This window comes from Bombus pyrosoma, linkage group LG11 (assembly GCF_014825855.1).
Source record: "Bombus pyrosoma isolate SC7728 linkage group LG11, ASM1482585v1, whole genome shotgun sequence".
NCBI lineage: Eukaryota > Metazoa > Arthropoda > Insecta > Hymenoptera > Apidae > Bombus > Bombus pyrosoma.
The window spans coordinates 13,514,008-13,540,559 of record NC_057780.1 but is presented as its reverse complement, the minus strand read 5'-3'; the positions used below and the strand labels follow the sequence as shown (position 1 = coordinate 13,540,559).

Genomic DNA, 26,552 nt, shown 5'->3' with positions numbered 1-26,552 from the left:
TCATTAATTGTATAAAATATACAGTCACGCGATCATTTCACCCTAAACGTCAATCCACTTCATGCAAACAATGATTCTTTTATTTCAAACGCAGCCATTTCTACTAGCAACACGGTTAAGCTGCCCGTAACAACCATCAGAGTAAGCCATATTTTTTCACTCGAAATTGCAGACTACGCTACATCAATTCCGTGCGCTCCATACACTTGTAACAATCGCATAAATGTTTAACGCTTTACAAGCCAACGATTCCGTTAAAAAAAAAAAAATCCCGGAGGAGAAGGAGAGAAAGAAGGAACGAAAGAAGAAAGGGAACAGGTGAAAAACCGTGGAAACACAGGAAGAACATAAACCCAGGAAACGCTAGAAGCAGCTTCTACAAAATTCATTCGCCAGGACATTCCGATACTGTAGCACCGCACGTAGCGAATTAGATCCCAGCCAGGTTGTATCGGCTGGTAAAAATTTGATACGAACAAGTGGAATCGACGAAAAACACTATAAAACCAAATAGTTCCCGATACAAACTCGATTTGCATATATCTGTAAGCGGATGCCCGTCGCTTCCTGTCGAATTTTTGTTGTTCCATACATACACAAGCCGAGAGATATTCAGAGAGGATTCGCGATAAACGTTTGCTTTCAGTCGAGAGATTTAAGAGCACCGGTAACTAACAAATAAGTCAGCAACTAATGCCCGCTAAAAACCCGAACACCAAAAAAAAAAAGACAGGTTTCGTTGACAAATTGGCTCCATCTATCGAAAGCAACGTCCATCCTGCCGTATCACCAGACCTTTCTTTCTGTTCTGAATTTTATACGATTCCCGTAAAAATCGTATAAATCTAAAAAGACAACGGTTATCGTGGCCTCGGGGCTGATATCGTTCAACTTTTAGGCAGACATTAGGGCGCGTCACGTGACCGAGATAGGATGATTCTTACGGTGAAAAAATCCCCGGTGATTGGAAGCACTCTGTTTCTAAGCTGTCGACCTGATCCTGGTGTTATCGTCGTACGTTCGTCTTCCTGAAGTCCGAAATCCCCTCCGGGGAGGACAACCGTGAAACGTTAAAAGGATCGGTTCCCGTTCATCGCCAGTCCCGAGTAATAAAATAGATTAGATCGAAAATAAATCCGCATACTTTTAGCGGACTCGAACCGGAGATAACCGAGCTACGATTGCCGGTCAATTTTTATTTTAACGACACGTTCAACCCTTTACCTTTATTCGCGCTGTGCACGAATACGTAGCTATGTACGTTCAGGACAATTTAACGCAATCGTTGGTGCTAAAATATCATTTCTTTTTCAAAACTGTATACATTTCTTACGCCATTAGTTTAGCTAATAACTAGCGTTTTAATTTTGCTGACTGTTTTTGTCTTGTCTTCTTAAATCCTTCTTTGTCAAGACATATCGACTCAAAGATCTAAAAATTACGTCAGTAGACATTGTTTTGGAAACCTAATCCTATTGCGGATCTCTAATTGTTATATCTCAATTTCGCTCTTATTTCAGCGAGTAAAAGAATTTTTGTACAACGTTATTTATTGTAGTTATTGTATTTATTACATACATTGATCTACATAATATGTTGGATATTTGTGCACATGAATATTTAAGTATTTTCGTATTTAAACAAGTTACTTACTTTATTCGTCACTCGGGTGGAACAAAAGCGTGGAAGATTTATTTGATTCGACAGGCGATGTTATTACGACCTCTGGATTTTTCGACGTATCGCAGAGCAATTTTTAATAGTCCGGAAGTAAAAAAAAAAATCGGGAATTCAAAGGTGCATCATTCAAACGTATACACTCGATTGAAAGCGACAACATTTTTCATAAATCCAATTCTAACTTCGATACAGTGAAATTGAGAAACAAAAAAAAAACGAAAAAGGAGAGAGAAGGAGAAAGAATTTGAAAACTATCGCATTCATTCGGTGGAGAGGCCTTTCGAAAACCGAAGTGAATTAGCAATTGCGACCGGTTTCGATCGATCATTGCGACGGAATCAAACAGCGGCCCGTTGTTTGTCAACAAACACAAAAATATGATATCGAGTCGTTTGCTACCTTTATTGTCGTCGCACAAACAATAGGGAGATTTTATAAAATAGGAATGGCGAACCTACTGAAACGAGAGATATCGATTTCCGACTGTCGAAATGTTGCTTTGCTGCGGGCTTCCATTGATCCAATACAATCACCGCTCCAGCTATAAAGATGGATTCGCTTTAAGTCAGCCAGAGTTGCAAAATATACAATAATAATTTTTCCGCTGATGAAAAATTAATATTGACTCTATTGCGTTTTTTTTCCCGCGCATACACGCACACATGTTCCGTTGCTTTATTTTTTGTAAAATCCTTAAATTGCTTCTTCCGTTTATCTCTTTGTTATTTGTTATATCAATGTATGCTTGCATATATTAATATGTATGAATAATATGTGATATGTAACATGCAAAAATATTATAATATTGTTAGAATGAAAAAACCATGCACCGTATGCGTCAATAGGGGGTAAAAAGTAGAATAAGTTAGAATATCAATCTATTCAGTGAAAATTAAGAAAGTTCTTATCTAAAAGCCAAACAAAGGAACCAAAACTCTTTGAGACACAAAAACAAAATTAATTACTCGGCTTTCTTAGCCAGTAATAAAATTACGTATTCCTGGAACACCCAAGTCACATAAAATGGCCCCCTAAATCAGCAATCGGAATTCATTCCAGTGTTTACACTGGCTGAACTATTGAATTCATAAATACAGCTTCATTGCGGTTAAGTGGTTCGCACTTTCATTTATTTCCCTGCAATCCACTCGAATCTAAATCGACCGACCACCGTCTGCTCGTTTCGCAAACACATCGAAAGCGAGAAGAAGAACAGAAGGAAGAAAGAGAGAGAGAGAGAGAGAGAGAGAGAGAGAGAGAGAGATCTTGGAAGACATCTCGAAAAGCGGGTAGGAAGGGGATGATTCTAAGTGGCGAAAGGTTTCGCGGCTGACGCGAGGGTGCTTTCGATTAAACGGATAATTAGGCTCGAGAGATAGATGGATATAATTCGAGGAAAGACGGGGCCAATTTATTTCACGCGAATCTTCACATTGCGGTGATTCACTCGGTTTATAGACGAGAATAATTCTATCATGATGTCAGATAGGGAAGGGAGATTCCAATGATGATGGTTTAAATCAGAATTGAAAAATATATTCGATACAAATATTGAATAACTTAATCTACGTAAGTGTCCTTATGGCATCTTAACCTGTTCAGAAAGTTGGATAATGTAAATTAACGCGAAAATACAATTTCTCTAAATATATTCAATTACTTGTTTCTTTTCAAGCATGTGCCTTATAGTGAACATGTACATTATATCGCAGATCGAAGTTTTATGATATGATTTTGTATGTTCAAAATTAGCATCTATAATTATTAATATAAAATAATATTTGCAAAAGCAAATGTCATGTATACATTATAATAATTAAGGAGTTTAAATAACTTGTGTCGAAAAAAGATATTGTACGTCCAATATAACGTTCAACGAAAATAATTGTTTAGGTTATTTTCGTTTCCTTTCATTTTCGTGTAATTATTTTGTGAGAAACCACTCATTTCTCCTTTCTTTCTCGGACAGGGGATACGGCACGCTGCTCGTTCATCGCGGATGGACAATGATCGAAAAATTCTCTGGGAAATCCGACACCACGAAAATAACGTGGTACGTGATTCTCGGTTAATGGAATTTAACGGAACGTTAGTGTTCCTCCATTCCAGTTAATTTAATTATCGAATTAAAGATGAATGGAGTTTCGTTAAATGAAAAGGTTGACCGTTGAGCTTTTGTTAATTTCGGTCCAGGAACATTCATTCATTCGTTTCCTTAACATCAGACACGCAACCTTGAACGAATAAATTAACGAGAATTTATTGATATTTTGTTTGATCTTTTGCTTGAAACGAGATTGATTATGAGAAAAATAAAATATTCAAACGTAACATCAAAATACAATTTCTAAATTCATTAAATTTATTCAACTCGATCGAACGGAAGTCACTGCTAAAATTGTATGTTACATTTAGACGAATAAATAAGTCACAACTAGATTACTGATGTTCGTGCAAATTCAGATTTTGTGCGTATGGATCAAAAGATAGTACGTAAATAGAAATTCCTCTCGATTATGTCGTATCGTATCGTGTATCGTGTGCAAATTTATATTTTTACGGTTACGACTAAAGAAATAAAATGTAAACAGACATTTGTTTTTCTTATTAAAAACCATAACGAATACTTTGTTTTGGATGTTTTATACGTTTATGCAACCACATGTATTCTGTGCATTTTTGTATCTCCAAATTTTGCATAAAAATCCGCAGTTAATTTATGATCGATATTATCTAAAATTATCGAAATCAATGAAAAATTCTCCATTCTACCGTATAAAATCCACCATAATAAGCAGCAGGACGTCAGAAGCCGTTCCAAACCATCGTAAACTTTTTCACAAGTTTAATTAAGTTGGCCGTCATTTAGATGGCGCACGATTAAACAGCAAAACGGCGGGAAATGCGAAGGCTTCGACCTTCCAGATTAGTAGATAATGCTTTACGAGCAATGAGCCGCCGCAACCCTTCGTGAGAACTGTAAATTTTACTGGAAGAGGAGCAGTTGGGTGGAAGGGAAGATTCTCCGCTCGTTTCGTGACGAGAGAGAAAAAAAAGAACATAGCGGTGCACGAAATAGGCCGTAATTTTTCTGGACGGTTACTCCGCCGTGACACGTGGTTCGTGGTACTCGTGAGCAAGGTAATTTGCGAACGAACAGACGTTTATTAATGGATCCTGGTTATCTACTACTTCAGCCATCCCTGTACCTTTAATTATCGCATTTAGTCTGATAGAACAAATGTTCTCTGCGTGTTTCTTTTAATTGTAGACTAAACCCAAGATAAAGAGATATACTTCACTGCTCATAAATATTAGGACATCTCCTGGTTTCGTATAAGATGTGATAATTTGTTTAGGTCATCAAACAAATCATTGAAACCTTAACGTGCAACTTTGCCCGATCTAACCGGCCAAAAATGCACAATTTAGACGATTTTATTCACAAAACATTAATTTACATACTATTGTGCTTCACACAATGATATTAAAATATCGAGGCGAAATATAAATGCAACGAATTACAAATATTTAGATTCGCACATTAAAATGTATTTGCAAAGCAAAATAGCCATCACGTTATTCTACATGTTATAATTAAGAGAAGAATTCTGAAAGTCAGTAGCGGACCGTTATACGTTGGTCTTTGTAAGTTAGTCCGTCGCGTCCGTTATTCCACCGTTACCTTTTATTCGATTTCAATCTGAGAAAATCATTTTCAACGGGCTGCTTTCAGAAATAACTTCCGGAAAGATTGAAAATATTTCAGAGAAACATGGTGCGCCATGCCCTCGTAAGAGATCGAATGATAAGATATATAACGAGTACATAATAAGAGCACAGCCTGTACTCAAAGAATTTCCTCAATTCGAAATACCATTATATTACCATACCTTGATATGTAATCTAGACTTTTATTTCGACACTGGAATCACGAAGGAGATTGGTAGCGAAACTTTTGTACCGTCTTGTGTATGATTTTGAGAGATCTGTACCATCCGTAGCTCGATGTGTCTTCTCTTGGAAAATTGATCCTGAATTCGTGATGGTTCGAATAATTTCTTGAAAAAAATCTCTCTCTCAATAATCTGTCAATGAATCTACAAACAAATCCACAAATACATTCAAAAGCAATTTTAACAAAACCACGACATCCTGGTAAAGCGCATCTATCGAATCTGATAGTCGTTCGAACGTAACGCGATAATCCGGTCGTTTTGCTGCTTCCAGTACGGGTGATGTTTCATCCACCACTTTAGGTAGACGGAACGCAGCTTCTCGGGATCCGCACAAAGGGAATTAATACCGACGTCAGACGGCGAATCCGTCTCGCAGCGAGATTTGACGCCTATACACTGCTATACAGACAAGCCTTTGCATTTCCCTTCGCGCGTTTGCTCGAAAATTATACGTATACACGCGCAGCCAACCGAGCCACGATGCCGTGTAAGAGGAGAAGCGGTGGTTGCGGAAGAGGAGGCTTGGTTACTGCAGCTGCCAGTAATTAGCACCGCAGAATAGCGTGGCCCGCACTTTGCATTCGTATGCATGCAACAGAAAATCGTCGGTAGTGCTACGTACCTTGTACAGAATCGACGATGCATTCGATTCTCCCCCCACCCCTTCTCTCACTCACTCTCTCTCTCTTTCTCTTTCTCTCTGTGTCTCCAGTTTTATACCTTCGATACAACCGATTGCTTTATTGCCGCTCTCTTGGTACGGTTGAATAAGCATAAACGAGATTGGAATAGGTTTGAATGAGGTTTTAGGTGATTTGAGCGATTGTGTTTGATGGAGTTTGCGAGGTTGGAGATCGAAGTGAATTTGAAGTAGATTTCAGCTGTTTTAGAACCTTTAATTTTTTGAAATCTGGAGATACAATTATATAATAAACAAAAATAAATAAATAAACATATGAATAAAAATAGATTTAACGTAAGTTGTTTGCAATATACACGTAGAAGTAGTGGTATATATATATATATAATTATTAATGAGGATTAAAATGTACATAGGCATAGTAGTGTTGTTGTCATGGAAATAAAGTAAATCCCACGTGATAGATATTCATTATCTATGCATCTCTTTAGTTTTGATTACGATTCGTAGATGGAATACATTTGTGCAAGTGACCAATGTTATTTCTCTAAACATAAGATCTACATATGCAAAGTGTGTCATTACGTAGACACATTAATATTAATGTCAATCTAAATATGCAGTACATTTCGTCTAGATAATAGAATAATGATGATTCTGTTAATAATAGTCATGTTGATATGTTTTCAATATATGTTTCAACATATTGATACGTTTTTATGCTATCGTAGTTATCTGCAAGTTTAGTTTTAGTTTTGTTTTATGTTTATAAACTATGTAAATTCAAGCCAAATTTCTAGGCCATCAGGCTGAAATAAATAAATAAATACAATACAATAATGTTCATGTAATGAATTGAAATGAATAATTGAAATGAATTAATATCAATTGAGAAAAGCAACGAGACGTCTAAAATTGTTTAAGTACGTAAAATAAGACATGTGCTGAAGAAATTGAGCCATATATGTATGTGTTTATATTCCCAGGGAAATTTAAGTAGACGATACTGTAAAATTAGAATTCCACCATGTTGTAACTGATATTCTAGATTTATGAGAGCTCGTAATGAGCCATTTCTCTTGATATCCCCTTTAGGGCTGTTTCAAGTCTTATGTAACATAGTAATCATGAAGCAACTACATATTTACGTAGATTTTAGTTCACGAAGTTAAATTTAACATGGTTCCTTTCCTAGCAATAAACCTGAATTTATCGCTTACTTTCCTTAACTATGGCCCTACGTGATAACTAAATTAACGTAAAAAATAGAATCGTTTATACAGTTTCATAGAAGTTAAATAAAAATTTAACCAACAATTAGAAAGTTAATGTATCATGAGGATCAAATATTCGTAATATATTTACGTTGCTCTAAAAATTACTAATAGATTATTTCATAGAACCAATCTTTTACTTACATATTACACTTATTTCCCCAAGTTTTTATTATACATATATTTTCTATCTTAGAAAAGTACATTGCATAAATCATAGCTATAAAAATTTCTCTATTTCTACATTATTCATCTAAAATTCTATTTTTCTGCATATTACGAATCATGTATTATACCTTTTGTTCTTGTTTAAACATTCTTCGCTTCAAAAACAATAAGTTATTTATAAAATATAGGTAACTCTCGATGTTTACTAACTGCCGATTACAAGTGTGTCGTTTTTATTTACACGATTGACACGTTGCGTCGCATTTTGTCTATTTATTCCGATCGATACATCATTTTGTATTTTGTTTGCTCATTGAACCAACGCGTCGCTCTGTATTTTGTTTGTTCGTTTAGCGGATGCTACATGTCGCATTTAGTCCGTTTATTTAATCGACGCTCATTTCCACCAATAGGGCAATCGTGAATGCTCGTCAGACGCGGTATATTTTCAAAATCATCATCGCTCTGAGCGATGTGTGCTTGGTATTGTTTTTCTGTCAAAGTGGATTTTTCATTTCCCAACCATTTATCCTGTACACGGTGCAATAATATTTTCTTTCCCTCCTTACTGTGTGATCGATACACATACGCACTATTATATTAATTTTCATTCCAACTTTTTAAACTCCCAAAATTATTTATATCATTAGAGACGTTTCGCAAACTGCACTTGACAAAGTTTTATAAATGCCGAAGGTATGATTGCCAAGACAAGCAATATATCGAAAATTTTAAAGACGATAAAGATAATACAAAAGATAATTTTGCTAACATTTTTATTACTGGCGTAAAACGAATTGAATTTTACAGCTGCCACTTTGTAAAAAATAGATTGTAACATAATTTATCATGTTCTTCGTAAATATGTAATTTATAGATTGCGTATTTCTATGCAATATCATATTTCTATCAATACAATTAAAAAACGAGATTTGAGTTTTCCGCGCGATTTATTCCACTTATTAAATATTACAACAAGTACTTGGAATATTTTATATAGTTTTGCACATTGTGTGCACCCTATGCATCTTTTTACCTTTAGATTTCCCGCGAACGAATAAAAAGTCCGCAATCTATTCGTTAATATTTAATTAATCATCGATAAAGAACCGTTTCTGCTGATCTAAACCACAAGTTGTGAAAGAGTAAATAGAGCGTATCTTGTGGTAAGTTTCGAATGGCGTCTCGTTCAACTTGGAAAGTGGCTGAACGCAGAGAATTTGGAACAAGGGATTCCGTTAGAGGATGAAACAGCCGTCCGTTGTCCGGGGTTAAACAGCTGAGTGGTAGATTCAGCGGAGGTAACCGGTAGAAACGTTTATGATAGTCCAGAGATCGCGATTTCGCTGCCTCGTATTCGAAATGCAAAAGCTCGTATCCGGGTTAACCGTGAAAACTAACAAGTATTCGAAGCACGTGAATTTGAATCTACGACGTGGAATATGACATGACAAGACTAAAAACGACCCCGAGGAGTGTAAAGTTAAAACCTAAAACTGCTATCATGAAATATTTCAGAAGATCATTGTGTTTGATAGTGTTGGAGAAATTTGCAAATATACAAAATTCTTAATATTCCGAGAGTTTTGCTTTTCTGCATTGTCGATTTTGAATATGAATTCGAATCGAGATTAACACCTGGCGTTTTGATTTGTTCTGTCGCTACGCTTGTTAAACAACAAAAAGTCTGCATATTTTTCAGGGAATATTTTAAAAGATCGTTATTCTCGATAGTTTTGTGGAAATTTAGAAATTTTAGGAATTCTCTGAATTATGGAAATTTCCCTCTTTAAAAATATTAAAAATCGATGCATTGTTTTGGAAATTTGGAATTTGAATCGGACTCGAGATAAATTCACATTTATAGGAATTCAAAGAAATATAAAAGCAAGATTCTAACGATTTCGAGAGAACCATCGTATTTTTAATATTTCGCTCAAAATATATTGGATGTTTTCTAAAAGAAAAAAAAACATTCAACTCTATTGAAAATTAAATATACAAATGGAAAAATAATAAAAATAAGAATTTGAAAAATCTAAAATCAAATCTATATGTAAATCCGATTAAAATAGTGGCTTTTGAAAATACTTAAAATTCTCGTATTTCTGAATTAAAAATTAAACATTACCGAGCATGTCGAAAAATAAAAAATCGTCAAATAACAAACAATTAATAATACGAAAGTTTTCCAATTGTCTATGTTTTTAAAATATCTTCGAAAATTCCTTTCTCAAAAGATTTACAAGAAATCCTGCCAAAATGCTGCCACAAACTTGAGAAAATCACGATTATTCCAGCTTCATATTAAGAAAAGCTGTAATTTCTGTATTACAACTGCAAAAGTTATACACCGCTTGCGAGCAAGTTCGGAAATTCCACGAACTCAGTCGTAAGGGAATGTAACTGACAGTGTTGCGCGAAATCGTTGAATTATTCTCGCTAACAGACTGGTTTACGATAACGTTTTTCGGCTATTTTGCCACCGCGATGTCTTACCGCTACTCAAATAAAATGAGGATGCTGAACACATTCAATTTTTTATGGTGAACAGTAAACTCGTTGATACAACCGTAATGAAGTCTGGAGGTAACAAAAGACAAATTACATACATAAAATTGATTTCTTTGATATAAGTTTAAACAAGTTTGAGTCATCAATGCTTGAGATGCCAATTTTTCAAGTACTTGATAACTTTAAAAATCCCAAGCTGTTGGTACAATTCTTTTAGTTAAAGTAAGTTTCTTTTAGCTATAAAGTTCATTACATTCAAAATTTTATCCACTATTTCGTTCGGCTGAAAGTCTAATTTGAATAATCGATAATTGGTAAATTAGCGTGGATATATTAAACCGATAATGAGTTGTTTCCAAGCGTTTCCGTACAATTGGCGTTTTATCGTATCAACTTCAATATCGTGAAGTGACCGGAGAAATTGAAAAGAATAAATAATAATAAACAATATTTTTCTCTTCCACCTGTTATCCCGCTCTCCCGCTATAAATGTTTTACGAATTAATAACAGAGATGCGAATTTTAATATGCTACTGCGTGAATTAAACAAACAATAATCGGTCTGTTTATTCGTAAAAATTAAGCAGAAATTGTGCGTAATGTATTAAAAAATCATCGAAAGTTTGCTTCAATAATTTCAATAATAATTAAGTACTGCACGTACGAGAGCAGTCAGCAAAATTCCACATATAATATTTTAAAATCAGTAACAGTATACATAGAGAATAATGTCTATAGTTTTTGTACTTTCACGTAAAAAATTATTTATTTCCTCGCATTTCCTTCCTATTTAATACAAAACTTTCTTTCGCAATGTTTTCTAAATTTTTATTCCGGAAGTATACCTCATAGCTATGTTAGATCGTAAATACTTTCAAAATCGATAGTCGAATGTACGAACACTTGTTTAAACCGTAAAAATGGCAAATGTAACGAAAGAAGAGGAATAGCATTTATGTACTGTTATAGAAAAGTAACAGAGCAGAGTGTGGTTATACTTCGGATCTAACGAAGTTAAGAACGGGACGGACCTTCTCTGAAAGTTTTTTAATAAATAGAAGAGTATGCATCTCCTTCATGAATATGTAGATAGATCTCCTTGTTAAGATTTCTTGCAGTATGGTTTAATATTTCCTCAGCCCGTTTTCGACTTTTTCCTTCGTTTTCAAAGTTCTTACAGAAATTTCAACGTCGCAAAAGAGAATAACATTACTATTGTTGTGGAACGCAGATACTTCTTAATTACAATTCCAGCGCGAAGAATACGATCTTGATGTATGTTTTATTCATTATGATTACTTTACGCGCGAAATTCAAACGAAGAATTGCGCCGAATGCTGCGAGATTAATATGTATTCAAATAATCTAACATTTGGTGCATGGAATTGTTGTGGATGAAATTGCTTAGAAATTCAGATGATCGATGTCACCATGATCAATATTTTATTGCCTTTAAATGTATTTAAACAAAGTAAACGACGTTACAGGATTACTGTTCGAATAAGCTAGAGATCATAAATTAGGTAAATCAGGAATCTACCAGACAATAGATACCTCAATAATCAGCGTTTCGCTTCAGTGGAAATAAATAAATCAGCAAATCCCTCGCCAAAGAATGCTGTTACCTGCCATCATGGAAACAGGATTTTCTTCAGATTTCTTCAATAACCTAACATGTTGGTTGGACGAACTTGGTCTAACATTTACACAGAAGGTCTGTTATCGACGCGGAACATATGAGAAATGCTGGTGGCGGGATCGAAGCTGGTAGAAAAACCGTTTAAAAGAATCTTGCATCCCACCTTGTAAGCAACTTTCGTGCCGAAAAAGTTTGATTGGCACGATGTTCGCGTAGGCGAATAGAGAACAAAACTTATCGCGGGAACTCGTCCTATTAGGGGCATTCCTGGCATTCGAAGAAGCAGCCTATCGAGGAGCGCGATTTCAAGAGGGGTCGTACAGTTCGTGAAACTTTGAAATCTCGATCTAACTTTATGAAGTGTGGCGCCAGCCTCACGGTAGTTCGTGCCAGTAGCATTCGATCGTTCAAGAACTTGCCCTTAATTTCACTTCTTCTCTTGTTCTAACACCCTTTTTCCCCAAAACTGTCCAAACGATTTCATTCTGTCAGCGAGACATCTGTCAACTCGTTACAAGGTAATTGCAAAACGAAGCATCCATTTCTCTGGCAACGATTATATGCTGTATACGCTATATTACACGCTATAATCATATCACTTTGAGCATTTGTAATACAAACGAAAATAATTTCTAGATACAAGAAAATCAAAATTCTTCCATATTGCCATGTACATGTTATTTAGTAGATATTTATACTTTAGTAATTTGATGATACAATATCTTTCAATCAGTAAATCAAGAAAGTTCTAGATCTAGGGTATCTCAACCCTTAAATATCTAGATATATTTCATGTATAATGCTCATAATATCATTTTCATTTTGACCTATTCATCGAAGTTCATCGTTCCGACAATCGTGCAGATTCGTGCATTACACGCAACGATCCTCATTAGGTGATACGACGACACGAGTGTAGAGCGTTGGAATAGTTAACTGCGAATTATCCAATATGTAGGATGCCCTTGTCGTAATCTCTCTCATAAATGTCACCCTTGAACACGGGCTGGCCGTTTGCAGCGCTCGTCCCAAGATCGGTATTTCCTCCAGCTGGTTTTCTCTCCGTAACCCGTCTGATCCATAGATTCGTCAATAACAATCATTACAACTTAACACACGTCAGCTGTCCCTAATGTCGTTTGCCTACTCCCTCGCGATACTCTCTCGTTAAGCTCGTTAGAAACTACCTCCACGTCGAATTAGCGTGGCCACGTAATGCAGGATGCGTGGAAATAGCATGATACGTTGATATCTTGATCCACCACTGTACTGTTAAATCATGTTTCACAAAGTTCTTCCCACCGGTTAAATTGCCACTTATGGAATCTATCGTAGATATTTAATGTTTGCAAATATTGTACGTTGTAAATGCATAATTCAATTTATCTATCTATTTCGCAGACCATCCACAACTTTGAAATGTTTCTGATAGAAAAATGATGGATTATAGCGATGTGATGTAATCCGTTAGTGGTATAGCAGGTTACATTGGAAGTTCGTTTGTTCGCATAGATAGGAGATAAAATAGTTGGGATGTCTGAATCGTTCCTATGGTAGAAATTCGCTGATTTTCCACATTACCTATAATTTGCCGATCAAATGGACGGAATTCATATGTAGATCGCTACGTACGTTCGGCCATTCTGCTGGCTACTAATATAATTGAAATTGGAATGACGTTTGCCGGTAGTTTGTAATAGAAACATAATAATAACAGCTCGCCAGAAGTTTAGTAAATCGAGTAATCGACTAAAATGCAGCGCACGACGACAATGGTACAACGTATTAGAATATCTCGCGACATTGTAACAATGCTGTAACCATTTAATGTAAATAAAACGACATTGTACATCCATACTCTCGTTCTTTAATCTCTTCAGACAAATTTATTAAATTTGTTCGTATTAAAATTAAATTTTAAGCCAGAAACATGTAATTATGTTTCATGCAATTATGTTTGCAAGAGAAATATTAGAATTATATAACTATTTCTGCGAGAATTTAAACGCGCTGTATAATTCACAATAATGATTCGACATATTACTACGTGTATCAAATTTCTCTACGCTGAGCTTTACCGTGAGCTTACCGGAACTATACAATCTAATATCCCATACGGTGTATACCGCGTAGAGAAAAGCTAGGAATTAGCAACAGAAGTTGCATCGCGTTTAACGACACTCTAAGCTTGTTTCAACGACGCCGTTCCACTTTACGGCCATTTCTATCGAGCTTCCGGAAAAATCGATGCACCGACCATGGTCGAACCAGAATAGATCGCGGCCGAGTGTCGCGACACTAGCTCGTGCTATGGTTTCTCTTCGCCTTTGTTCGAACCAGCCACGACCGTACACGGTCATCGATAAGCGTTTAAAAGCTGCCCGCCACGCGACACTACCTCGTTGCGTGAAAGCGTACTACACTGTTTCTACAGGGCAATCCTGTCGATAGTTTGATAGTTATGTTAGATAGCTAAACATGGGATTTCCTATAAACGTCATCTACCAGCTCACGAAAGTATTCCAACGTTATTCGATTTCTAATGATAAATTACATATACCAGCAGATTGTCAACGTTGTTGCATTGTTGCGTTGTTGCAACGTTGTCTTCCAATTAATTATACAGCGAAAGAAACATTGCGTATACCGCGATTTCGCGTTTTCAACCGCCAGAATATCTCGTTTAATGTTCGTCCCAAAGAACGCCGATGTTCCGCGCACGTGCTCTAACCACCGATGGGAATTGGAATATTCCGTAACCGCGGTTTTGTTCCGAGATTTTAATGCGATGGAGATCTCACTACTTTTTTACCATTAGCCGAAGTGGCATTGGAATTCGTGGGAGAATGAGAAAGAAGGAAAAATGTGAATTGAAAGGAGTTTACGTAAAATGGAATAAAATAGAATAATTCGGTTTTAATTCTTCGAAGTCGTAAATTGTTGTTTAAGAATCATGATATCGATATAGTGTATATTTCGCATTCTTTTTGTTATTTTGAAGTCGAATGGTAGTGATATTATTTACCCTGCGCTACTGAACTGGTGTTCCAGAGACTGCGTCGATTCTATCTTACTTATTCTCTTCCATTCTGTTTATAACTGGGTATTTGTGTTGCGTCTACCTTTCGACAGTATTACGATATACGCATTCACGCAAATAGACCTACATAACTTGTTCAGTAAAAAGAATTGTCAGAAATGTTCTATATCTATACATAAATTATTTGTACGTTCAGGAGTTTCGTAAATTCAACCTCAGGCTTCACGTCCTAAACATAAGATGCTTCGACAGTTGTTATGTACAGTTAAGTTATTATTATTGAGTTATATCGAAGAAAAGATGCTTCGAATAAGAAAGCTAAATGTGGAAAATTTTTACGTTTAATTAATTAAATAAATTTCTAATTAATTTTATAATCTATAATGTACATCTCATTACTCAAAATCGTGACATTGAACGGGGCATAACTATATTCGTTTATTTTACTAATCGATTAATGTGAACAACACTATTTTATTCGAACGAAATATTCGAAAAATGTACAAGTATATCCGCAATTAATTACAATTTCCATGACTTTTAATTTCCGTGTCACATAAAAACGAGCCTTAAAAATACGAGAAGCTAGAAAGAAGAATTGCGCTACACGAAATTGCCTCGTTCGCGGGCAACTCTTTAAATTGTCGACTAATGTGACACACGCGAGTCCCTTCAACGTTCCTGTAAAAACACTAAAGAAAAAAGCAAACTAAAAAGAGAAGGAAAAAAAAATAACAGGAACGACAGGAAAATAAGTTGCCACAGGGAAAGACGGCCGACGAGAGAAGAGGCCGTAAAAACGTTTCGGCATTCGAAATCGCCGCGAAGCGAACCGAAAGCGAGCCACGAACAGGGGAACAATGGTTCAGCGCCGCTCGTTAAAACATTAAAAGCACTTTTGTCTTCCGTGGCCAGCTAAAAAGCGGCTCTGATGGCCTCGAAAAGTCCGCCTGCATGCAGCCGGCTGCCATGGGCTCGAAAACTCTGTTCTCCTACTGTTCCAGTTCCTCCTAAGTGTTTCTACCCTTTGCGACCTCCAACCTCTTTCCTTAACATCTAGCGATGGGATCAAGTTTGCTGTGCCGAATAATAAATATTCGATAATTTAATAATTCGAGTTCAATGTTTAAGGTTTGCTGCAAAAGAGTTCGAATGCTACTCATAAGATATGATTCGTTCGAGTAATCCCAAGTTTCGAAAATCGAGTGATAACAACTTTGCTGAATTTTCAAGAATTTTCAAGGTACGAAATTTTCCAATGTTCGAATCTCGGAAGTTTAGAATTTCAGAGTTTGAAAGTTTCAGGATTTTGAAATTTTGCAAGTTTACTTGCGACGTGTTTGAACCCATCGCTATCTCTACTTTTTTCGTTCACTGACAAGCGTGATGGTACCGCGCGAAGACACGGCAGTGAGTTTCATGTTCTTTCTTCGTTGGTTTTTTTTTCAAGAATGAAGATTGCGCTTCTATTGCAGAGAGATATTGTGCTTCTATTGTAGAATAAAAAAATTTTATTGCTATGGTCTAGTAAAAGATGCGTTGCAGTGGATGCTTTCTTGGGATTGAGCAGTTTCAAGTAGAAATGCGGAGGTAGCTTTGTAAAGAATTGTTGCGAAATAAGATATGAAGTTAAGATATAGGTAAATAGTTAGTGGGATTTTTAAGTTCCTTGCAGGGTTCTAATTATGTTTCAGCTTAAAAATTTAATTTGAACTTTCATGTACTGATGTAATTTTAATACAATAATATAATCTTCCTTGCTAACGATTCTTTCGCTTCGTTAAATAATAAATATCGATATGATACTACTTACATAAATTACATAAGATTATTTGTTGATCCTCAGAACATACCTATAACAAAAAGAAAAAGAAGTTTCAACATTTCTCGTGCTCGTACATTTTCGTGAATATTTTTTAAAGATATATCTTATTTGTTCTTCGTGTAAATATAAAAAGATTCGATTGACATTCAAAAACGGAATGCAGGAATTAAACAGTAGAACATGACTTTCTATAATAATTCTATTGTACAGTCTGTAAAATACAGAATAAAATACACAAAGCTAATAATATCGACATATCTCTTCTCCTTTATCGTGATTTGTATCATGTACTTTTATGCTGAATACAAATTCAATATTCATTAATCAATAATATCCATTCCATAATACAGATTATGGAGAATCAGTAAAATAAGAGGATCAAACGTATACCTAAAGGATCCTCATATTATCGGGGTTGAAACCAGTATGTACTATCCTAATCACGTAATTCATTGGTCAGCATCAAGCAATTGAGCAAATTAACCGAACAAATTTCATCAAAGGCGTTATTAAGTTTGTTTCCCTTAGTTGGCGAACAGGTTAAAGAGAAAACTAGGAAACTTTAATGCCACCGCCTAACGAACTGTATCTGTATCTAAATACCATCTTTTCCCTCTTTTCCCTCTTAATCTTGCTCTTTTGCCACTTCTTTGCGTGATATCGCTTTAATAAAAGGCTGACCAAGATTACGTCGTTCGAATATACCAATTACCATTAAACATCGCGCGACTTGCTCAGCGAAAAACATCCATTCTGTGGATGTTCATTTTGTGGAAGTTTCGCGATTAAACAGATATATTGGCGTCGTGGATTTAAAAAAAATGTACGAATATACGAAAGAGTGATTAGGGTATATCTGTGAAAAAAGTATTTTATCTTATATGGTTTTCTTCTATTTGAATAAAAATGTTGTATTTTATCATAATATTATAAAAAATTGCGAATTTTGTTAATAAACTGTCTTTTCTTTGGAAATTATAAACCCGAATTAAAAATTAAACATTTTCTTAGTTATTGCTTAGTTATTGTTATTGTTTAGTTATTGCTATTATAAATTCGTATATTGTATTATATTCGCTCTCGATATAATCTCCTTTTAGCGATTCAAACTTATTTTTACCCATGTCGAATAATCTGAATAGATATACTAAATAGTAAACTTCAGTGGACATGCGAAAGTTACGCAAAATTTATTTTTCTACTAGTAAAAAGCAAAGATAGAACTTTCTGTAAAACAGATTCTGAATAGTTGCTCGCTAAGGGTATAGGACTGATACTTATAATTAAGATTATACATATAACTAGATTTATCTAGAATTATAAGTATAATTCTAGATAATTTTAATAATTTTCTAACCATTATTATTCAAATTTACCTAATTCTTTGTAAATGCTTAATCGTTAAAAACAGGTAAATATATGCATAATATTGACAATACACTTAAGGATTATTGAAATTCCAATTGAATTGTATCGCTGCATAGCGATTGAAAGTTATCAATCTACATTTAAATATTAAAACTCCGGTACAAAGACATAAATTTCATGTGTCCTATCAACCAACACATTCAATCGAAATGCTGAAGTTCATACTACAATGTTTCTACATCGAAGCACAAACACGTCGGCATCGATAAATTCGTAGGAACGCGTGAATGAAAACGCATAGCCCCAACAAAGGCCCCTCAACCTATCTACGTGTTTGCGCATCAATGCGCCTCCACGCCTTTATCATTTACCAAGCTTCATTAGCATACAGTTGTGACAATGCAGTGACGCGTCGCGTTATGCACAACAAAGACTTTCATTAAATTTATATGGTGATATGACTCGAATAATTAATTGCTGCTGGACTATTCGACTATACGTATACAGGATCTGATTGAATAACACGTAAAAGTGGACACGACGTGATTGCTCATGGAAAAATAAGAAAAAGATATAGAATGAAATTTGTATATTCTCGGTTTAGTTTTCGAGAAAACCGAATTTGAAAATTTATCAAGTATACTTGAACGTGACTAGCGAGGCCAGAAATAAATAATCGATTTGAGCGTTCTATAATCCCTCGCAGGTTAGGGCAATATTCGCTTGATATCTGTGCTGTTATTATGCTTTTAGAATTTCTGTTGTGATTTAAAAACTTTTTCGACAGATCATGGATAGTAATGAAGAAGCTGTGTTTTAGTGAATAATTCGTCGTTATAGATTCGTCCACTTAAACAAAAAACAAAAAATATCATGACGTTTATTAGTATCAGAATGATCGTAACAATTAGAACTCCAACTTTTTCTGTGCACTTTTGTAAATTAAAACTTTACAAATATGTAGTATGTTATAAAACTTTACAAAGAGCAACCCCTCCTCGCCCGTCTGCTAGTAACATCAAAAATTGTAATTATTTAACAATATGACGAGTTCCAAGGATGAAAAATGTCTGACACAGTCAGAATTAAGTTAAAATTTCATGAGAAAGATTTAAAATCCCACTAAAAAGAATGCTACCAAAGCATTGAGAACTATAATAATAAACTGTTTTAAAAAGTTAACATTTAATTCTAATTCGCCGTAAAAAGTTAAGAGATGTATTGTCATTTGGGATATTTTAAAAGGACTCATTTTTGCAATCGAAAACAGGTAAAGCTTATAACTTTTGTTGCCTTGCGTATAAGATATTAATACATATATATCTTCTTTTGTGTATGTAACATAGATGTAAAATTATTCATTATATAATAATTATGCTAATTAGGCTTGCGCGTCCTGCCTTCGACTTTTGATGATTTTATTAAACGACATCACGATGATCGTCAAATGCTTCTATTTTTCGTGTGTTTTACCAGAGAACAGGTCTCACAGTTATCGAACTATCGATCGTTTCTTCCTGTCACTCGTAAAACGTCCATTCGAAATGAGAAGGAATATGAAGGATCACGACATCCTCTTCTCGGTGAATAACGATCGCTCGTACGTGGAGCGAAATTTATTTTGGGAGACGTCGAACAACTGTCGTTTGCCAAAATGTCTTCCAATACTTGACAAAAACTAGAGTGCAGACGCTTATGCAATTTCGAAGAATCATTTTGAAGAGTCATTCTGAAGAATCATTTCGAAGAATTTTGGAAAGATTATTTTGAAATGCGTCGTATATTTTTCATTGTAGGAAAAGTATCGATCATAGATATTATTTTCTGGAATCATTAGGTGACAATTTTTCAAAGACGATGAGGGTAATATTGGGTGTAGTGCGTTAAATAATCACTCGGTGTTTAGGTCAACAATATATTTATTAACAAGGGTCTTCTTTTGATCGCGTCGCGTATCGCTCTCGATTTCGCTAGTCAATCTCGCTGCGCGGTTACAACTCGACTTTATCGCTTCCTGGTTCAAACTTAACTGTCGATCGGATTCGATTCTTTTCTTTTTGTCGCCCCTCAATATCCCCACTATCCACGCGTTTGTTAAGCGACCGCGATCGTTGTCACGCACGCCTTCTTCTCGAACATTCGGCGGAAGAACCGTTGGGATATTGATGGCTCATTAGGCACTTCGCTTCGACGATATACATTGTTGCCGAGTGCCGCCACAACGACTAAACCAAATTACAAATCACTACCACGAATTTTCAAAGTAAAACGATGCATAATAATGAGAAAGAAACGGTGCTTGAAAATAAATTCATTCGCGTTTATTCAGTAACGAATAAATAGACACCAATGAATAAAAGAATTAATTTTTATAATAGAAGGTCCATATAAATATCTTCACCATCTATTCTCACATATGTATGTTACTGCACAGTTAACTTTTAATTGAAATGCTCTCATTCTCAAGTGCACTTAATCTATACAATATAATACAATTAATTAGCTCTACATTCAACTGTATAGACAAACAGTGTTATGAGAATAGTGTCTTTATCGCCTTTACCTATCGACCTTACTCGGATGTTTGAACGTTCGATCTATAATTCCAATGCAATGGCATAATCATATGAAAGTATTACTAAGTGATACGAAATCTAAGATATTTGGTCTTAATTGCGTATTACGTATAATAAATACAATGGCTCTTTTATCAGAGCCATTATTTATCTTCCGAATCAATTTCTCCCCTCAAGAATTTGTCGCCCTATCATTCATTCCAATCCATTCATTCTAACTCGCAAACAAAAGACGAAATCGAAAAAAGGAGGAGAAAAGCTGGAACATTTAAACGTTCGATCCAAAGCCTAGCATTCCATCAACAACACTCGGTGGTGGGATCAGTCAACGTCCCGGACATTCCATCGGGTCCTGCTTCTTCTTCCTCGGCGAGCAGTCTGAAGGCCGCGCATACGAAAGCTCTGGCAAGCAATCTGTTCGCATTCATCACCATCTGCTCCGTTCTACGAGGGAGAGGGAGAGTTCCAGAAATCGTTCGATTCGCAGCGCGCGAGTAGAGAAATTCCCCCATCCCGCAGGAACGGTCTTGTTTCGCTTATGAAACAAGCGTCTCGTTTCCAGAAGCAAATAGCTGCGGTGGACGAGGTTCGTGCGACCACGGAACTGCTGCGACGCCCTCGTTACACATGCCTAAACTAACCAACCTCGAAACTAACCTAACCGCGCTAAGCCTTCCTCTCTTCTCTCCCTGTGTTTCTACCAATTTCTACGGGGTATTTCAAACAGTTGAAGCTGTGAACCTTAGGTTATAAGTAGAAATGCAGTTCTACCTATTTTTATGGATATGTATATTAAAAAAAAAAAAAAAAAAAAAATTGTGGAGGCTAACCAGAAATTTGTTTCACTTATTAAATATTATAAATAATATGAGTTGTAATATTATAAGAAGAGAGTTCTTTGTATATTTTATACACGCATTTTTATACGTTCTATACGTCTTTACGCTTTTCAATATTCCATAGATGCATAAGAATTCGCTATTTCAGTCAAGCTGATTAATTTGCCTCGTAATTATAAATCATTTTTAAAGCCACTTACATTTGAAAATAGACCATTTGACACGTTATTAGAGATATGTTAAGCAATGAAATATATCGTACATTGTCTGTCGTAAGTGTTTCCCCCATTTCTTACATTTATTCCAAATGAAATGTACCGAAATCTATTGAAGAGCGGTAAAACTTCATAATAAATTGCCCATTCGTTAAGCTTTTTCTGTTTGTTTCAATAAATACTTCCACTGTCCTATTTCTATCGCTGCAGCTCAATTTCGAAACACCGTGTGCAACAGTGAACAAAGACACGAAATAGCGCCGAAAACAGAGGAAGTGGACGAAACGGAGCAGCTAGGATAAATGACTGTGCAAGTAGACACTGGATACGTCACAACACTGTTTCAATTTCACCAGCCTGTCTATTCTCAGTATGTCTTCTTTTTGGACTTATTCTACAGCTCTTCATTTCGAGATCGTCTCTGTCGTTTGAGAAGCTCGACGTAGAGAAACGTAGAGAAAGTGGTCAAAGACGAGTGTGGTTTATTCAGTGGATGGTTCCGTAGTTCACGTAGTAGTTCTGTCGATGTTCTTCGATGTTGCGGTTACGCTTTTATTATGGGAAAAGAGAATAGTATTCTAATCGTGCAAAGGGACGATCATTGAGTATTTTATTTATTTTCTTTTGTTAATGTATTTATGGAGTAGCTACTATAATTTTACTGAATTTAGAATTGTTATGTACCTATTTATGGGAATTTTAGTGCTACACAAAATGTATATCATATATAAAATTATATAAACATCGAAAATAGAGTAGTCGTTTTAATTAATTTTTATTTATTTTTTTTTCTAAGTTGGCATTACGTTTTATTTGATTGGACTTAATTAGCATTTTTATGCTACGGCCCATGACCATTTCGATCTAAAAATTAGTTCAGAAATTACTTTATAGTTGCAGGAGGTTTGCATTTCTGAGGTCCGGATCAATTAGAACCACACGATCAATGGCGATACATGCATGTGTTTAAACCCACGACCCATGATACACACGAACAATTTGTGGACACAGGTTCTGCCCTCCTTAGACCTAGTCCCTCCGTTAACCTACAGCATCATCTTGCTAACCTCTCAATTATGAAGGAAGGCAGAATGCTTTAAGATCTCCGGGATTTCAGACATCCACCGATTCGTTACTCCAGTCACCGCCTATTATGCACGATTTAACATCAGAACTAATGATTGTTGATGTGCAAAACTGGTATTAATCAAGTCAAAATAAAAAAATACAACAGGATGAGGTATCTGAGATATTACTACGTTTAGCGAAAAATGTTGTAGATCAAAGTAGAATCTTTTCAAACGGGACACATTTTGATGTTACATATTAGTTTTTATACGTAAACACATTAAAATTGCTTTAAACGAAACCATATATACTCTTTGCTATATTTATCGATGCAACTTAATTTTTATAAAAAAAAAAACTGTACCTCAGTTAAAAAAATCATTAATTTAGAAAATATTACAATTTCAATATTGTGTTATTGTTGATTTATCAAATTTATCAAAAGACTATCACCGTAAACTAAACCAGTGTTACAATTTTAGGCTTGTATTAATAATCTTTATCGTGAAGAATAGAAAATAAAAAATACCGTAAAATTTAGTAACCTGATATAGATTATTATCATTTATAACCCAATGATACCGTTTTAGGATTGCAATGATTAAACAGTTGGACTAGTTGAGAGGAAAATTGGTAATAAAAGAAAAGGAATAGCAAGAGTTGCGACTATCAGCGCTCTGAATGGTGACGTCTTTCAACTGTTCCTATCGCGTTCCGTTTCCTTTCTACCTGTGCCTATACAAACGTAGAGACATCGACGCTGGAAACCTCCTCGTTCAAACAGTCCCAGAACTTAACCGCAAACAGAATCTCGACTACGGTTTTGCCTCTGTGAGGCAAACGACAGAGAGCCACGCCAAGCCACTATCGAAGGAAAGCAAGCGTGTACTGGACGGGATAGAGAATTGTAGTGTAACCGAGCAAAGGTTGATTGTACAAGAGTAGTAAGTTCCTCTACCAAAGTAAATTTTGTTCGATCAAAGCTAGTTTGTTTCTGACCAAGCCGAAAATAGAAGTTGGGCTTAATGTCTTAGAAATTGGTCTTCTCAGTGAAATTAAGTCAATCATAGGCAAATTATATTAATTACGTCTTATTGTGAATTCGTTGATTCTATGAATTTTCTAATAAAACTTTTACGAAACATCCTTTATACTACATAGATTAACATAATTTTGCATACTACATATTTTTCTTAGTCAGAAAATTATATCACCTTAAAAATCGTTTATTGTTGTTCGTAAAGTATTGGAAGCTGGTAAATCGATGATAACCGAGGTACAGAAACCACTTCGACCTTTTGGGCAAAGTTTGGTCTGCTTTAAACGAAGCTTCCTCTGCTTTCACTACGTGTATGATGTTGGATAGAGCACCTGAGCTTTTAACCGGCAACGAGCATCGAAACTACGCCTTGCCTCTTTTCTCAAGGGAATCGAGGAGTGCTAGCTGACCCTTAGAAAGCGATACGTGGCCCGGTTAACCCCTTAGTGCCTCGGTTTTATGGTCGCGACGTTGTAAATGCATTAAACCGGCGACCAACGATAGCAAACCCTTGCTTGGACTGACATCGCACCTTGGGAACCACACGATTTAGGGAACTAATGTGACCTTTCATTTTTCGAATACTCGATAACAGTAATGATTATTTGAAAAATGTGTTGATGTCCGTACATGCGAAACATATTTTCTGGTCGTAAAATATTCATTAAAATAAAAGATAAAATATTTTGCATATTTTTCAAAGCATATAAGGTATCAATTTTAACTTGATCGATAAAATGGAGATATTCAATGTATAGAAATTCTCTCGTAGCTTCTTCCATTAATCATGTTCGACGACGGATCGCCATCGTGTTTGAAGAAGCGAGCGGCTAACCGTAGTCGAAGCATCAGCTAATATAATTATGAACACCATTACCAGTGCGTATAATAGGATTCTAATGAGTTAGTAGTTAGCGGATATTGTATTTGATTTGACGGATCGATCGCGCGGAGCATAGCCGCGTAATTGGTTACGTTCTCTCAAGCGAATGAAAATCGATGAAACGAGAAAGTGCGATTTCTGTTGTCGATTATCGATCAATTATCACATTTTTGTCAGAATTACATATATATGCGCATATAAATACTTGAGGGCTACAGACGGTATTTGCATATAAATATATATATGTCGGATTCTCATTATGATTAGGGTTGGGGTCAAAGGGCGTGAAACGAATCTTCGTTATGGTTAGACTTTGTCGTTATGCAATAGAGGAGATATTGACTAATGCAAACACGATTGTTACAGATATCGACAAGTAACCGTGGTAATTAGATACTCGAGACGCTAGTGACAATGATTCTAGGTTCGATAACGAATCCACGGTCAACAGGATAACTCTTTATTAAACGTAAAATACTTTAACACGCAAACACGTTTAATGGGACGCTCTGTATATACTTTTCGATGTGTAACTCTTCAAGGCGATCGCACGAATAATAGACTGATGGAATTTTTTTTTCCATCCTTTATGATTGCATTCGTTTGTTATATACTGGTCCGAAGCTTCGAGAAGGTTCCAATCGCCGTTGCTAGACAATCTCTGCTTGGAGTTTGATTGTTAATACAACGTGTGTCCCATTATATTGACATCTCCGAGGAAAAATGTCCATCCCGTGACCGCGACTACGTTCGGCGACCAGTTGTGTCACCTCGAACGCAATCCCACTATCACAAGTCTCGAACAAATACAATCGGATTGAATGACAATTGTTTAATTACGGCTATAGTAGAATTCAGATTACAATATTACGGGATTTTTCCCATAGTTCCAAACGGGAGGCTCCAATGTCCTTCCATCTCCGACATATATATACATTGTCTTACAATGAAGCTGTTTTTTACCAGATACAACATTTCGTTTTCATAAAATCAAACTTTTGTAATCATACGAAAGTACTTATTATTAAGCGATACGAAAGGTTCGCAAGTGTAGATTTTAAAATTTACACGAAACTTGAAAGAACACCGGATAGAAATCAACGAACAAACGACTCGGTGTAATGAATGCCGAATTTACTTTGCGTCTCTGCAATGGGTAGAGTCGGCGAATTTACCGAAAGGAAACAATTCGTGCGATTCAAGCGTTCTATTAGAATTTCGTTAGCGAATTCTATTGGATTTCATTGAAGTTTATTTATTTCAGCGGTTTCAGAATAGCTTATGAGAACGTTTATGTGAATTAAATATCGTTTGTACCGGCATTTGAATTTTCGAGATAATTAGACTTGCGTTTCTCTCTGTTTATTATGATTTTAAATAGATTAAGGTTCGGGGTAAGATAAAATTGATTTTATGACAATTACTGTGACTCTTTATACATCTGTAACCTTTTATAGAGATCGATTGATGAAAATTGTACATAAGAATTTCCCAGATTTCAAATGACGAACAATTTCATTTTGTATATATTATTAGATAATATTCATAATATTTTATAAACACCGAGAATGTTTCGTATAATCGTTTTATAAACTGCACAAAAGTCCATTATTATGGATATTTTGCAACCACGTACACTACGTGTATTTGAAATTAAACTTCAAACATGGCACAAATTCTAGGTAATACAAATTTTCTTCGCATCTTTTAATAGAATTTTTCAAGATATTTTGCTGCGAACAATAGAAAATGCGCAATAGAAAATGGACCGTTACTCAATGCAACAAGTACCTACTCATAATGCCATGAATACGTTTCGTGCTTT

General features: G+C 35.5%; 1 protein-coding gene and 1 long non-coding RNA gene across 3 annotated transcripts in view; both read right to left on the bottom strand.

Moving 5' to 3' along the window:
- The window catches only part of LOC122573215 (furin-like protease 2), a 427,801-nt gene that overhangs the window by 327,931 nt on the left and 73,318 nt on the right, over positions 1-26,552 (bottom strand). The window lies entirely within an intron of this gene.
- The window catches only part of LOC122573216, a 54,352-nt gene that overhangs the window by 17,689 nt on the left and 10,111 nt on the right, over positions 1-26,552 (bottom strand). The window contains exon 2 of the long non-coding RNA XR_006318677.1: positions 16,728-16,767. This is a non-coding gene — a long non-coding RNA (uncharacterized LOC122573216). The remainder of the gene's footprint in view (positions 1-16,727; positions 16,768-26,552) is intronic.